The sequence below is a fragment of the Myodes glareolus genome, chromosome 9 (assembly GCF_982192425.1).
Source record: "Myodes glareolus chromosome 9, mMyoGla1.1, whole genome shotgun sequence".
Lineage (NCBI taxonomy): Eukaryota > Metazoa > Chordata > Mammalia > Rodentia > Cricetidae > Myodes > Myodes glareolus.
The window spans coordinates 18326859-18341674 of record NC_142034.1 but is presented as its reverse complement, the minus strand read 5'-3'; the positions used below and the strand labels follow the sequence as shown (position 1 = coordinate 18341674).

The 14816-nt window shown below is 52.0% G+C and overlaps 1 protein-coding gene across 33 annotated transcripts in view; it reads left to right on the top strand.

The window, feature by feature from the left end:
- Window positions 1-1143: 1143 nt before the first annotated feature.
- Mapt (microtubule associated protein tau) overlaps window positions 1144-14816 on the top strand; it is a 99662-nt gene continuing 85989 nt past the window's right edge. For 27 of the 33 annotated variants that reach the window (XM_085695919.2, XM_085695916.2, XM_085695915.2 and 24 more), the window contains exon 1: window positions 1144-1296. The gene's annotated coding sequence lies outside the window, so the exon portion shown is untranslated. Of the gene's footprint in view, window positions 1297-4048; window positions 4204-14816 lie in introns of those variants that run through there. The other 6 variants (XM_085695918.2, XM_048445908.3, XM_048445906.3 and 3 more) reach the window with 3 other exon arrangements.

Here is a 14816-nt window from a genome sequence, read left to right as displayed (position 1 = left end):
GCTTAAGAAGTGAGAGCCACTTCCATCATCTACCCAGAGCTCCCAAGATAATACAGTAATTAAGTCCATAGGAAAAAGTTGGTGGTGCCAGAAAATCGAGCCCAAAGCCTGGCACATTATTTGGTTCAAAGATTTATCCATACTTTGCTGCTAAGTATGTATGCATGTATGTATGTGCACCACGGGCATGCCTGGTGCCCTTAGAATCTGGAAGAGGGTGTGGGCCCCCCAAATCTGCAGTTACAGACAGTTGTGAGTTGCCATGAGGGTGCTGGGAATCCAGGTCCTCTGCAAGCACAGGAAAATTCACTATGCAGCCCAGGATGATCTTGAACTCTTGGTGACCTTCCTGCCTCAGCCTTCCTGAATGCTGGGATCACAGATGTGAGCCAACTGAGTTGGTACGCATTGGAGGTCTTTTGTTGTTTTGCTTTGGGTTTTTTGTTTTGTTTTGTTTTTAACAATAGCTGGGATAGTGGTGCACATCTTTAATCCCAGCATTCTGGAGACAGAAGCAGACCCGTGGTTCTCTGTGAGCCCTGGGCCAGCCAGGGATATACTTAGTGAGAACATGCCTTGTAAAAGAAAGAAAGAAAAAAAAAAGTCAATCAAATTAAAGCTTCAAGACAAGATCCCCCCTCTCCGGCAAGGGCTGTTTGCTCCTGTTCCTTGCATCTGAACAGGCTCCAGCTGTCCAAGAGCTTTGGCGTTTGGGGAGGTGAGAAACAAACCACAGCCACAGCCTGACGAGCCTGCAAAGGTGAACTGAAAAGCCAACAAGGACTGGCATACCGCTCCGCCTCGAACCCACGGGGACAGGGAGGAGACCCCTGGTCTAGACAAAGGCTGCAGCCACAGGAGGCCGAGATGCGCGTGCGCCACGGAGGACGCGCGTGCGCGCGGCGGTCAGCGCGGAGGCCCGAGGCGTGACGGGACCCGGGAAGGGAAGCGAGGAAATGGGCGAAGCCTGGCGGCGCGGGGAGCGGCGAGGGGGGGGGGGGGAGGGCTGCAGGTCACGCGCGCGCCCTCTGGTGGCCGGAGGGGGAGGCGCCCCGCAGGCCTCACTGCCCGCCCCTCCCCTCGCGAGGGTCGCGCTCCCATGGCTCGCGCCTGCGCCGCCCGCCGGCCTCGGGAACGCGCTCTCTCGGCGGCGCGCGCGCTCCCAGTCTCCGCCACCCACCAGCTCCGGCACCAGCAGCAGCGCCGCCGCCACCGCCCACCTTCTGCCGCCGCCGCCGCCACAGCCACCTTCTCCTCCTCTGTCCTCTTCTGTCCTCGCCTTCTGTCGATCATCAGGTAAGTGCCGCAGCTCTGAAATCCCGTCCCCATCTGGCCCTGTGCGCCATCCTCCTGCCGCCCCTCGCCCCAGAGATGGATTTAGGGCGCTGGGCATCAGTCTGGCGCAACGGCGGGGGCCTCTCTGCGCCCTCGGCGCTATGGAGCTGGGGAAAAAAACGCGTGCAAAAGATGCACGCACGCGGGTGAATGCGTGTGTCTGTGTGTGCTGGGGTCCGCACCATCCATTCCACGCAAACGGGGGGGGGGGGTCTGTGCCAGCAGGGTGGGGCGCGGGTGGCGGTGACCTAGGGGAGGGGTGTCTCTGTGCTCTGGATCGCAGCCTTTTGCCGCAATGGGCGTGGGTCTGTATGTGTGTATCGGGGTCCAACGATGACCCCTGAAACTGAACCTGAAATCTTTCTCTGTCCCCGATTGCCATCAGTCCCAAGGAAGGTGCGAATTGGATTCTAGAAAAGATGACTGCCTGCATGCCTCTTCCCACACCTCCCTGACAGGGATTCTGACGGGGCCTTCACTGGCCCTGATTTAAGGCGGTGTCCCGCCCCCTCCCCTTTTCCTCCTTCAGAAGCCGGCAGGGGACATTTGGGGGCTGGGAGGAATCGGGAGGATGGGGAGGGGTCCAGGCGCTGTCACTTTAGCCGCCCTTCCCCCTGCGCGCGCTTGGTACAGTGACAGGGGCAGCGCCGTGCCCGAGAGAAGGTAGTGCGCGGATCCCAATGTGGAAGCTCGAAGAGGCAGGGATCGATCACCTGGCCTCGCGGTGTCAGCGGTCTTGCCAGCCTCGGTTCCCCGCTCGAGGGCTCGCACCGTCACAGCCCAGCACAAACCTGCGCGAGGGCTGCAGGTGCATTTCAGGGCGGATTCCTTTCTCTGCGTTCTGCTCCCGGCTCCCGGCGTGTGCGCTCCCTGCCGGAGGCACGGGCTGGCGCGCAGGGCTCGCCCCTCACTGCGGCAGTGGGTGTGGACCTGGGTGGGAGAGGAGGGGGAGAGTAGGATGTGTCTCCTCCCGCTGCTACCCCTCCCCCGGTTTTTTCCCCCTCTGAACGCGAGGTGCCATCTTTTTGCGGCGAGTCACGTCTCTATCATAGCGTGCCAAGTGCTGTGGCCGGGCTTTGGAGGACCCGCTGAGGCTCGCGTTAAAGAGCAGGGGCATGATGAACGTGGACATCTTGGCGTTTAGCTTCTGCGCCGTGCTCACCCGATCGTTCACCTGGGGTCTTCTAAAGGAGCTTGCTGCTTTGTTCGTCGAGGTTGTGTAATTTTGGATTTGCCCTCCTAGCCCTGGCTTTTTGACTTTCGTTCGACGAGGATATTTACCCACGCGTTGCGCGCTACTCCATCCTTTTTTTTTTCCACCACGCATTTCAGACCCTTTGTTGGATCTACTGACCTGCTGGGGTCTAGTCACAGCCCCCAGGGCACGCATGGAACGTACGTGACCCTGCGCATCCCTCTCCCCCAGTTCGGCACATCTTCAGGGAGCGTTAACTGAGCCACACGGGTGGTATTCGAGGTAGATTTTCGTATGCAGGTGTCCTCAGAGGAACCACATCCCTCCCCACATCCAGGGCGTCCTGGAGACAACACCCCACCATGTTTCACTGCTAGGGGCTCCAGCTCACCCTCGGGAATGGGGAGATTCGGCAAACTTGGCTTCCCCACCACCACGTTTGAGCCCTCTTGCCTCTCCCGGTGGGAGAGTGTGAGGAGGGGACATGAGATCCCCTGGGATGCAGCGGCCACACCCATCCCTCCCAACCCGTGGGGAAGGAGAGGGGCGGGTTAGGGGTTGCCATGGGAACCATACTAGCCAGAGGAGGAACCTCTGGGCGTTAACCGGCCCCTTACTCAGCAGAGTCGGAATCCTGGGGTAGTCTGACAGTGCCAGCTTGTCCTACTGAAGACTCCGGGGAAGGAGCTCCTCATCCCTGATCTGAGCATTAGTCTCTCATTGGCACGGGCAACCATAGCCATCCAGATCAGCACATCTGGTGTATTTTTATTATAGACATACTGACTGATATTATTTTGTTAATATTATTTAAATGAGGGACTTTCACTTAAAAGTCCACATTTACAACCTCCTTTGAAACTGGAGAGGGATGGAAATCGAACAGGTCCTAGCAGCCGCCCCCATCCTGCAATAAACCCCAGCCTTCGAGGTTTTCTGGTTAATTCTACCACTGAATACTGGTGCGGGCGTGCAGTTTTGAGACCGGGCGAACACCTCTTAAGGGCCGAATCGCCCACGTCGGCTGCCCAGCTTGATCTGCATTTCTGAAAATGTCTCGGCTGGGGGTGGAACGCCCTCTCCCGGCCAGACCGCAGCCTGAGGCTGTGGCGTCGTGCCTGGGCCCGCCCGATAAAGATTTCAGCTGCTGAAGGATGGATTCAAATATGACCCATCCCGCGTCCCATGACGGACTGCTGGGAGCATAATTCTTAATCCAGAAGAAACCAGGCTCTTGGAATGGTCGCGGAATAGGGAAGCCTGAGAGGGAGGTTTTCTATTGTGGCTAGTTGGGCAAAGGTGTCACAGTCCTGTAGGTGGGAGATCGTTGGGAGGGAGAGGAAGGAGAACATTTCACCAAGGGCAGAAACAAAGCACGGACCACGCGTCTTCGAACTCGCTCCATTTTGCACTGTTTTGGCTGTCGGGTGACGTACTGTGGTCGCCAAGGCCTGGGTTGTTAATGAAAGATCATCAGGCGTTGCTGCCTGGCCCTTCTGCGGAGATTGAGAGGTTCCGTTCCAGGCTCAGCCCTAGCTTTAACAAACCTGCTTCACTTCAGAGCTAGGAGTTTGTGCTGAAGCCGAGACTGTGGCGCGCTGAGCCAACCTGGGCTTACCCAAAGGGGTTCAAGTACCCAAAAAGAGCTAAGATTTCAACCACTACCTCAGCAGGTAGGTGAGCCCTTTTATGTCCCCGAGGCCCTATTCACCCTCTAGCGCTCAGGAACTTGTAGCTCCAAGTCTTTTTTTCCCGGCTGATTAGCATTGGGTGGATGATGGGAGCTGGAACAGACTAACCATTCCCTCCAGGTCTCTTTTGGCTCCCGCCTGGGCTCTTCAGAACTGCCCAAATTTTGCAAGATCCCTGCCCTGCCCCTTCAATTGTCGGGTCTCAGCAGTAAAGGAAGTATGGAGCTTCTGTAGGTTAATTCTGTGGTTACAATTCTGAGATGTCGTCTGTGTTTGACGCTGCCGTTTGTGTCCGCCACACAAGAACTGCTTGCCGACTCGCCATTTTGCAAAGCTTCTCTAAATAAATGGTTACCCAGCTAAGTGTGCCCGTCCTCCCCCAGCTGCCTGCAATGCCTGCTGATTTTTGTGCACCGTTTGCCTTGCTGGCAGATGTGTGTAGATTACAGCAGTAACCTGACTTGGCTTTGGAGGTCATTTGAAGATGATTTGAGTATTCCTTAGCTTGGCTAGGGTTTTTTTTTGGGGGGGGGGAGGGTGAGTGACAGCCCGTGGGGTGTCTCTCTGGCCCTGCACAGACCCTGCACACACACTTGCATGGTGGTGGAAGGGCGTGGTTCTTAAGTGGCTTCCAGTGTCAGGCTCTGTTCCCTAGAGATGAACAAAGGAAACAGATAGTGCCCAGGAATTGCAAGAAGAAAACTTAGTAATGGTTTGATTGAGGTGGGCCAGGCTGGTTCCTACTGGGAAAATGAACCCTTGTACTAAGCAAGCTCTTTGACCCCCTCGTCCTTGGAAGTCTAGACAGGGCTCTGATGCCCTTTGTGTAGACTGACTTCTCCTGCCCCGCTTTAACATGAACACATCCAGTCCATTGATTTAAAACTTTAAGGATCTTTGTTTTTCTCCATCTCTCCTCAGCATGTTGTATATGACTTTTGTGATTCCCTGGCTGTGTGTGTGTGAAGAGGCACTGTTTTTCCGATTGAATATATGAACCTTTCCAACAATGCCTTCCCTTCTGTTTATTTAGTTAAGATTTTTCTTGACCCCCCCCTTGAAAAGGAATCACTTCAAAAGAGATTGTAAAACAAAAAAATACCCTTAGAGACTTAATACAGACATAAAATGGGTATTTGGTCCATAACCATTTAACAGATAAGTGAATAAAATGGAGAGACAGAGGTCAGGAGGGTATCGGAGAGAAAGTAGAGTAGGATGCATATTCAAGGTCATAGCATCTGGGAAGCCTGGGGACAAATCCAATCTATGTTCCTGCATGCCCAGCTGGTGCCCAGGCAGCTGCCTGTGATCTCCTGCTGCTCCCATAGCTTCCACAGGTGGCTCACCTGCCCCTTGTTGGTGAAAAGGGGAGGAAGAATGGAGAGAGGGGAGAAGAGGCCACCTATGGGGTGGTCACAGTCCTGTTGCAGGTGACTGGGGTGCAGGTGGGGACCCTCACCCTCTCCGCTCCCTCCACTGTTCTCATTCTGTTTTCATCCACACTTCAGAGACCCTTATTTCTCCTCACCCTCAGAAACACCCATCTGGCTACTCAACCCACGGGAGTTAGGGGTACCTGGCCAGGAGAGAAAGAGAGAAGTCCCTAGCTGCTCAATGGATCTTTTCCTGGAAAATCATGGTCCTCAGATGGTGGCTGAGATGCCTGGAAAGTAGTTGCGGGGGGAGGGGGTGGCTGCTGCTGGCATCTTGTGGATAGTGGCCAGAGATGCTGCTAAGCATTACAGGACAGTCCCCAGATGACACTGGCATTGACACGGGGAAGCCCTTTTGTAGAAACGGCGTTTCTCTGCTACTTTTCATCTCAGTTATATGCATTGCGTGTCTTCTAGGAGTACTGCAGGCTGCTGGAGGTGACCTCATGTGGTCCTCATAGCTATCTCACTTGCAGAGTGTAACTGTTACCATCCCTGACAGACAGAGATGCTGCAGTTAGAGAGATTTCATAACCAACGCAGGATGCTCAGCGCATGACACACAGCTAAGCTCCATGAGGTTTAATAGACCTTTGTGGGCTAGCCTGGGAACCTAGTCAGGCTTTCCAACCACCCAGTCTTTTTGCAAGAACCTGATTGGATCACAGGCTAGACTAAGTTACAGATGTGTGGATTTAAGTGTTCAGTGTCTGATTTTGACATCTGGAGCAAAGGAGTTTGCTCCATCTTGGTGCTCTGCTTATCAAACAGAAAGGGAATCTTCCCCGGGGACATTAACCCCTGCCTGATTCAGGGATCCTGGACTCATCTGCTATGCAAGGGGCGGCCAGATGTGATTGACTCAGAGACAGCTGTTAATTAAGACTGGGGATGGAGGGCTGGGAAGATGGCTCAGCTGTTAAAATGCCTGTCCCCCTGCATGAGGACCTTCCTGAGTTCAGATCCCCAGCCCTCACATAAAAGCTGAGTGCTGTGGTGTGTATGTATCTGTTACCCTAGTGCTTGGCAAGGGTGGATACAGGTGGGTCCCTGATGCTCTTTCCAGAAAGTTTAGTCAGATTTACAACCTCTAGGCTCACTGAGAGATTCTGTCTCTACAAATAAGGTGGAAAATGATCCAGGAAGATGCCCAGTGTGAACATACATACAACTATGCCTATACACCACACACACACACACACACACACACACACACACACTCACACACACACGCATGCATGCACGCACGCGCACACACTCAAAGTATATATACAAAAAGATTGAAAGACGTATATATACAAAGATTGGAAGATCAATCCTGTGGTTGGGGTGAAGTCACTAAGTGTTGGGGGATGTCTTAGATGCTGTCCCTCCCAGGAGTAGAGCACTGGCACCCATAGCTGAGGCTCAGCTCTGAAACACATGTAGAGTTGTGGGCACAAAAAGCCTTCATTGCAAGCATCCCAGGTCTTCCTGGGCAACAGTGGCCCCAGAGACTGTGCTGGCTGCCTGGCGAGACTCTGAACTGCATTTACGTTGTTTCTGGTGCTACGGAGATTGCTTGGGCCACGGGCTCACTGCTGCTCTCACAGGGGCCACGGGCTCACTGCTGCTCTCTGTGAGGTGACTGCAAGGGAGCAAGCCTCCCGCCTACCCCACCAGTGCCAGGGACGGAGCCCACACTGTCACACTTGACTCACTGCTGTCACTTTGCCAAATGACAATTTGCCAGGAATTTCTTCCCTGCCTCCAGTTGCTAGACTTCGTGGGGAGGCAGTGTTGAGTTCACCCCAGATACCTGTGGCATTCTGGACTGTTCCGTAGGGGTGTGTGTAGAACGGGCTTCTGCAAAATAAGAGCTCAAGTGACTTCCAAGCCATTATCTTAACCTTTGCTCTCTTCTCATGGTCCAGCAGGCTCTTTGCTGAGCCCAACCAGCTACTCAATAGGAAATCCCAGGAAATGTATCTTCTATCTCAGCTACCCAAGGAAGTGCAAGTGCCAGGAGAGCAGGTGCCCAGCACAGAGCAGTGGCCAGTGAGCAGAGGTCATTTGGTTTAGAGTCCTTGGATGCCAGCCCCAGCTTCCCCAGCAATCCAGCATAAGGTGGTGCTTAGCTTCTTGGGGAGTTTTTTTAAAATGTATTTATATGTGACCCAGGGTATAATAATGCCTGTCTAGAAGGTTGCCAAGGAGTTTAAATGAGATGATGTGGTGCTCACCATGGCCTGGCACGTGACTGCTCAGTAAATGGCATCCTTGAAAGGATCCTTTGGATGGGCACCTGTGATATAGCATACGGAGGTATCTTGAGCCACTGTTGGTATATGCTGTAATGGATAAATTATACCAAGTAGGAATGAAGCCCAGATCCTCTGGAACTAGGCAGTGTTGTTTGGGCGGAAGTGGATCTCCAAGATCACACACACCCAGGTTTAAATGTACACACGGGACTCTTGCCACAGCAGGCACAAGGGCTTATCTGTTGTCCTGCTTCTGTCTGCTTCCTTCCTGAAGCCTGCTCCACGCCAGGAATAAACTGCGAACACCCTACACCAGCCTTCCCTGCATGCCCCGCACTGGCTCTCCCTCCCTCCCTCCCTCCCTCCAGGAAGGGTGACCTGGCTCCCCATGTCAGGCCCAGAGGGCTTCTGGTTTACTCATTGAATAAAAGCGACTGCTCAGGACTGAGAAAGTAATGGCAGTAAAGGGAAGGCCGTGCCTGTAGGAAGATTTCAAACAGGGTGATTCCCATCCTGCAGAAGCCAGTAGGTGAGCAGCCTTCATGGCAAATGATGTCAAAAAGCGGAGTAATGTTAAGTAAAACACGCTCCTGGGAGATGGAGCCTAGGGATTCCAAACACCCAATAAGCAGAGCCATGTGTGATTCAATATAACACGCTAAAGAAGTCTTCTCTGCCACGGGATCAAGACTAAGATCAGGATACATCATTTTTGAATCATTTTTAGGAATCGTTTTTAATTTTGTTTGTTTGTTTGTTTGTTCAGTTATGTGTATGTGTGAATGTGTGCCATGTATGTAAGGGTGCCCTCGGAGGCTGAAGAGCATCAGATCTGATCTCCTGGAGCTGGACTTACAGGTAGTTATGAGCCACAGGTGTGAGTGCTGGGAACCAAATCTGAGTCTTCTACAAGACCAGGACAGGCTCTTAAGCACATACCCATTTCTCCAGCCCATTGAGCGTGTGTGTGTGTGTGTGTGTGTGTGTGTGTGTGTGTGTGATGTATTTAATTTTTAATTTTATTTTATTGATTTTTGTTGAGCTCTACATTTTTCTCTGCTCCCCCACATGCAGTTATTTACTTAATGTGTGTGCATGCGTGCATACATGCCACAGTTCACTTGCAGAGTTCACAGAACAATTTGTGAGAGCCAATTCTCTCATCCTGACTCTCAAACTGGGAACAAGCGCTTTACCCGCTCAGTCATCTCACTGAAACTTGTTTATACTTTTTTTGGGGGGAAATGTATTTATGTGTGCATGTGTGTGCTGGCTTGTGTGGCATATGTGTATACATGCTATGTGCACATGTATATGCCATGGAGGCCAGAGGGCAACACTGGGTACCTTCCCACATTGCTTTCTACCTTATTTGTTTACTTATTTAAAAGTTTTTATTTTATGTCTGTGGAAGTTTGGTTTACCTGTAAGAGTGTGCACCATGTATGTGACTGGTGTCCACAGAGGCCAGAAGAGAGTGTTGGATCTTTTGGGACTGGAGTTACAGATGTTTGTGGGCTGTGATGTTACTGCTGGGAATCAAACCCAGGTCCTCTGGAAGAGCAGCTGGTGCTCTTAACCATTAAGTCATCTCTCCAGCCCACTATTTATTTTTGAGGCAGCATCTCTTGATGAATCCAGAGCTAGGTAATTGACTAGACTGGCTGGGTCATGAGTTCTGGGCTCTCCTGTCTCCATCCCTGCTTGAGCTCACATGTTGGGGTTACAGATGAGCATCAATAGTTCTGAGAACCTAAAGTAAGGGTTCCTAGGCTTGGTGGGAGATGGCTTGGGAGGTAAAATGTTTGTCACATACGCATAAAGACCTGAGTTCAGATCCCCAGCACCCATGTACAAGCCAGGTGAGGTAGTGTGGATCCTCACGCTTTTAACACAGGCATTTAACCAATGTCTCCCCAGCCCCTAGCTTGTACTTACATAAGTGATGCAATTGTTGTAGCAAGATATAATAGCTATGTGATGGCTCACATTATATGATTAGGATAGCAAATAGGATAGACAGAGACGGTTTCCCACAGCCTAATGACCTTGAGCTTGGCTGTGGCAGAAGGCTTCCCTGGCAGCAGACAAGCCCTGTGGACCCCAGCCTTGGTGAGTTGGTCTTTAATTTCTTACTGCAAGAGGCCAGGAAGGCACCTATCGGGGAGACTTCCATGTTAAGTGAAAGGCAGGTGTATTCTTCCTGTCTCTAAGGCCCCCAGAACTCCAAAACCCTTCACATAGAAAACACATCAGACTCAAATCTAAATTCCTCCGACCCCATGCTTGCCTGTTGTGAGTGTTTAGAAACCAGAGACTGAGGTTGGGTGTCTCCCTCTATGGCCCCACATCTTTAATTTTTTTTTATTTTATATGTATAAATGTTTGTCTGCATGTCTGTCTGTGCACCATGTGTGTGCCTTTGCCTGTGGAGGTCAGAAGAGGCATCAGATGCCCTGGAACTGGAGTTACAGTTTTGAGCTGCCGTATGGGTGCCAAGAATGGAGCCCAGATCCCGTGGAAGAGCAGGCGTTGCTCTTAGTTGCCGAGCTACCTCTCCCGCCCCTCCATGCCTTCCCTGAGCGCTCCATTTCCAGTAGACTGACCAGCCAGCAGGGTCCACTTGTCACCCCTCCCCCACTGCCCGGTCAGTGTTGGGGTTAGGGACAGATGCTGCCTCCGCTGGTTTTTATGCGAGTGCTTGGGATCTGAACCTGGCTCTCCATGCTTATGTGCCAGGCCCTTCACCCACTGAGCCACCCCCACCGAGCCTCAGGAACACTTATTTCACCAAGTTATTTGTCTTGTCATGTCCTTCCCTGGTGGCCTCCCCCCCAAAAAAGGGGTTACAGATGAGTTAACAATCTGAGACCAGTCCTAAGAGAAGGTTTCAGCTTAAAGACTGTCTTTAGTTACACACACCCATAAGTGTGAATATTTGCTATTGCATGTCTGAAGTTTTTATATTGAGTTTGCTGAAAACCTGGTCACTTTTTAACTTTGATATTGGCAGTGCTTCAGAATTCAAGTACATTTATGTTACTAGTCAGAGGAAAAGTTGGCTATGTGAGTTCAACAGCATAACCGCCGGATGCCTCTGGGGCACAGTGGAAACCACAGTGTGGACCAGTAGGAACAGGTCTCTTTCAAAGCTGCCCGTGGCCTAGACTAGGACAGCATTTGGGGGAACCACTAACCTATTCCCTGCCTACTCTTTTCCCAAAAGAACACAGGAAATGCTGCATGGCCTCCATCTGTTCTGGGCACACCGGCTCTGCCTCAGTCCCATCCCTACGCAGCCAGATCAGAATAGGAAGATAAATTTTGTACAAAAAAAAAAAAATCCTAAATTCAATCAGTGGAAAGATCCTTACACACTCCCCGGACCTACTTTAATCCTGTTGAAAATTCACCAATAATCCCTGGGAATGACAGGCCTCCCGGGTGGCTCAGTGCTGGGCTCCTCCTCCAGGCTCCGAAGTCCCTCCCTCGGCTGTGCCTGGGAAAAGGCTAATCATGGCTGCACTGTTCCCTGCAGAGTGCTAATAAGGACTGAGCGCACTGAAAATGCTTGCCTTTCGGTATCATAAAAACATAAACAAGCACATCCTGGTGCTTAATGGCTGATGGAGAATTGCAGGAAAAAAAAAATTGTTAAGCAGGATTCATGCTGTAAGTTGACAGTCAGGACCAAGGCTTAAAATACGACTTTAAAAGATTTGATCCATCATTTGTTGCCGGCAAGACTGAATTAGAGAAGCCAGTGAACCGCTCAACGCATAGTCTTGGCCATCATCCCCTGCTGCATCCTGAATTTAATTACATTTCCCATTGGCCAATAAGAGATTTTTTGGCAAAGAAGGAGAATTCTTGGACCTCTGTGCTTCGCCTGTAAAGTGGGAATGATTCCGTCTCCCCGTGAAGTGGAGTGGATGGTAAGGCCCCAGCCTCAGTTTTCACAGAACTTGAATGAAACAATCCATAGGAATTCCTTCGGGCATCTCAGAAGTCAGAGCCCAGGGAGGGGTTGTCTCCCAGGAGCTACTGCAGATGCCTGATCAGAGGTCCCTCGTGGGCTGAGTGAGCCCGAGGCCTGACATGGTACAGCTGCTGCCACCCTGTCGCTGTTTCCAGCCAGCCGGGGGCAGCTGGTCCCCTGTGGTGATCACCAGGTCAGCACAGGCTGTACCCAGAAGGAAGAACAGGTGGCCAAAGTCCAATCTGAACTAGCCACGTCTGTCCCCATTTTAGAGAAGAGGAGACCCAACAAAGTCACGGTGCAGGGCGCTAGGTGCGGCAACCTCCAGTGATTCCTAGCCCCTGCCAATGCTGGCTTTTCCAGAAAGGGGCTGGGACTTCCTCTTGGGCTCAAGTATGACCCTTGAATGGAATTTCCTGGGAGCGTTCCCATTTTTTTTTTTTATGGAATTTTCAGTTTCTTCCTAATTGATGCAGGCTTTATACAGAACCTCATGTTCTAAATATTCCCAGGGTGGCTTCTGCCTGCCAGTCAGTGTTAGCATGTGACAAGAATCGACCAAGGCAAGAGTAAATTAGAGCCGGACATTGACTTTGACAGCGTGACCCTCCGGTGGCTCGTTACTGAACGGCTGTAACTGAACGGCAGCTCAAGTTCATTGGCTTAGCCCTGTGAGTGGAAGTTGTCTTCTTGCCCTCCCAACCCCCAGGACTGGGGATTGCACTCAGGGCTTCATGTGTCCCGAGTAAGTGTTCTACCAGTGAGCCACAGCTGCAGCCTGAATGGAAGGGCTTCTGAAGTATGGGGCCGACGGGAAATCTGTAGGACCATTGTGTAACCCCACCCTGACAGGGGCCATTGGCTTCACCTCAAGACTGGGCTTCAGTGTCTTCTGACCCCACCTCACTGCTCCTTTAGAAGACTCATTACTGTGTGCTCCTTGCCCCCCGGGCTGTTACAATCTGCCACCTTCCAGTCTCCTGTGTGGCAAACTCCAGCCTTCAACCTTTCCTCCCTCCACATTGTGGAATGGACCCACGAGTTTCCTGCAGACGCCATCCACCCGGCTTTGTCTCTCCACTTCTGCTTTCACTGCCTCCAAAATGAGTTTAGTCCTTACCCTGGCATCATTATAGAAACGATATTCCCTAGAGAGAGTTCTAAAATTGATGTCCAACCCATTCTGCGTTCCATTGCCAGACTCTCCCTGGGAGTTTGTCAGTCATGCCCCTGTCCACCCATAAATCCCCAGTCATGTTCTCTGTCACCTGCTAAGCCAAGCCTGCCCTCATGCCCGTCACCCAGACTCTGAACCTCCCATTCTGACTGCCAGCCATATCTCCTTCATAGATGGCACCACTTGCTGCTGCCATCCACAGGGCCCTGTACAGACGGTGCCCTCCTCACGTGTGTAGACCACACCGTCTCTGTCCATGCTGAAGTTATCCCCACCTGTGAACCTTAGATCCGGGAGCTCCACGTTCTTCCTCTCCCCCTCATCCTCACTGCAGCACCTTATGTCTAGCTGTCATCGTCTTGTCTTGCTTTGTGTGCCGTTCCCATCTCCGGCCCAGGTTGTCTGTCCTCTGAGAACAGAGATGGTGCATCACCTGGCTCCCCTGATACCCCGGTGCATGCGCAGTCAGCCCACCAGCACTCAACCCAAAATGTTCTGGTTTTGCTTTAAGACAGGGTCTCTCACTCTGGAGCCTAGGCTGGCCTGGATCTCACTAGATAGTTCAAGAAAACTCCAAACTCATGGAAGTCCCCCTATCTCAGCCTTCTGGGTGCTGGGATTACAGGGTGTGCCTGCTAGAACTCGGGGTGAATGCAGCCGTGTGCTCCTAAGCTATGCAGGCTGATGTTGGGTATGCCTGACCTGCTTCAGTAAAACAAATCTCTCCCTGCTGATCCACGGTCCCACTGGTCTCAACACCTAAAAATAAAAAGCACATTTCCTATGAGATACTTGATTGCTGTCTGTTCTACTTCAGACCAGCCAATCAGCCTGTCTGCCCCGTGATCCAGATCTGTCTGGCCGTGTGAAGACACACAGAACACAGCATTTATTGGTTGCGTTTATTTTACTAAAAACTGTGCCTTGGTCCTCATTCTCCCATGAGGTTGGATCATGGGGAGCATTCTTTGCAGAGGAGCAAAGAAATTTGGGGGCTTAGGAAAGAGCCAGATGGTGCCTTAAGCCCAGGTCTGTCCCGTCAAGCCCTTGGGGCCGCCTCCATCAGGCTGCACAGGCTGCACACTCTCTGCCAACCCAAAGGACTTCTGCAGGGGCCAAAGGACCTGTCTGTAGTGCGAAGGGCCTGGGAAGCATGCCCTGCGAATGGGTCACTTGCAACACGAGCCTGGAGAAATTATTTTAACCTGAAAACAAGCCTCTAAACCATGCTGCTGCTTCATGTGGCCCATGACGGCAGAACCAAATTTAGCAGCATGGACTGGTCCACGCTTACCTAGCCCTACTCTCTTAAAATCTTCCAGCTTACAGCCACCACAGTGCCAGGGGGTTCCGAATGATCAGAGGCTGGAAGATGGGTGCAAGGGGAGCAGTGTGTAAAGAAACTCAAGGAAGAGCAAGGCAGTGTCGCCAGGGAGAGAGTTATAGGGGACAGTTGCCCTGAGCAAAGCAGGCAAAGGCAGCTGCTGCTGCTGCCCGGAGGAGAGTCAGGGCGGTGGTTGGTGGGCAGGGGACCCTATGGTGTGCATCTTCCGGTCCATTCAGCCCTTGACTCTGCACTCACAGACTCCTGTGATTTGTTTAGTCTGGGACCCAGAAGAGGGGAACAATGGGAAGAAGAGGGAGGTGGTCACAGGTGAGGCTCGGGTTCTGTTACCGGGACTGGCTCAGGGCGCTTCTATGGTGCTGAGAATTGAGATCCTTCTGCCACAGCTCCCCGTCTGACTGAGATGGTATCGCTG